Source organism: Chaetura pelagica, unplaced genomic scaffold (assembly GCF_000747805.2).
Source record: "Chaetura pelagica isolate M959 unplaced genomic scaffold, ChaPel_1.0 scaffold120, whole genome shotgun sequence".
In the NCBI taxonomy this organism is placed as follows: Eukaryota; Metazoa; Chordata; class Aves; order Apodiformes; family Apodidae; genus Chaetura; species Chaetura pelagica.
The window spans coordinates 789,778-791,140 of record NW_009951952.1 but is presented as its reverse complement, the minus strand read 5'-3'; positions in this window follow the sequence as shown (position 1 = coordinate 791,140).

Here is a 1,363-nt window from a genome sequence, read left to right as displayed (position 1 = left end):
AAGAGCGGGATCCATTTTGGATCCCATGTGGGGCGGCCAGTTCAGTGTGTGTGGCTCACGGGAGACTGTAACAGGGCTTACATGAGAATATGGAGGGGTTTGGGCAGGAAGCCAAAACAAGCTGGGTGGTATGAAATGCAAACAAAAAATAGCAGTTTACAATGCCTCGTAACTCAATCAAACCTGTACGTGGCTTTGCAGGGCCAGGAAAAGGTTATCCCTTCGACAGCAGCCATGCCAAATGTCTCATTTCCTTTCCAAAACTGCAGAGCCCAAAGAACTCCTAAGACATTCACAGGGATCTTCAATGGTGGGAAGTGTTAGGTGGAACTTTGTTAATTGCCAAGGCTCACGTTGCAAGCTTTTATTTCATATATATTAAAATTAGAAGGCAGTGTTACAGTCCCTTCACCTGGGCCCTGACACAGCAGTTGCTGTACTGAGCCTGCTAAGGTGTGTGTCAGTCCTGTTGTATGTTTTAGAAAAGTCTTCCTCTTCTAAGCAATAGAAACTTCTGCCCCTGTGGTTAATTATGTCTACTGAAACATACCCAGTTGTTTCTGGCTTTGTTTGGCACTTCACATTTAGTGGTTGACATAAGTACTGAGTTGGTATTTTTTCTAAAAGGGGGTGTTCCAGTATGTGGTTGACTGCATAACTATTTCTTTGAGTTGCTTCCCTGTAAAGAAGACCCCATTTGTCATTACAGGGTTGCTGGAAAGCTGAAGTGAGACCCGTGTGCTGCACGATGGTGTTTGGTCCTTTGGTGTGAGAGGTGTGGGTGGCTGCCCTGTTGAATGTAGAGTTGAGGGTGACATACTGGTAACATGCCCTTGCTACATCTGTGTGTTCAGAGCTGAGCTAAGACTTGAAGGTTGCCTGCATGGCACATGCTGAAGTTGAGTTAAATTAGGATCTCCTTACTTGCAGTGCTTGTTTTGTGTAAGAAACATCAATTCCAGATGCTTGTTTAGGATAGAATCGGTGTAACTGGCTGAATGAGCAACCAAAGGCCAAAACAGGACAGAAGTGCAAGGCTGAAAAACATAGGAGAGTGCTCTGCCTCCATTAGGTCAGTTATAAACCATCGTGAGCTAGTTTTGTATTAAGAGGAGGTCTCAGTTAATGAATTGTTGTGTGTGGGAGTTAATGCTGGATGAGTCCCCTGTGGCTTTCATGATGAGGGTCAAATAAAATATTAATGAATTTAAAACCATCCCCTGCTCTTCCCAAGTACCTTCCAGATGGGTTTCTCAAAAGCATTGGTCAGGGACCGTGTGGAGCCCCTGGAGTCAATACTCCCTTTTCACAGGTAGGGAGGTGGAGGCAAGAGAAAGCAGTGACCCCAGGGCTACATGGTTCA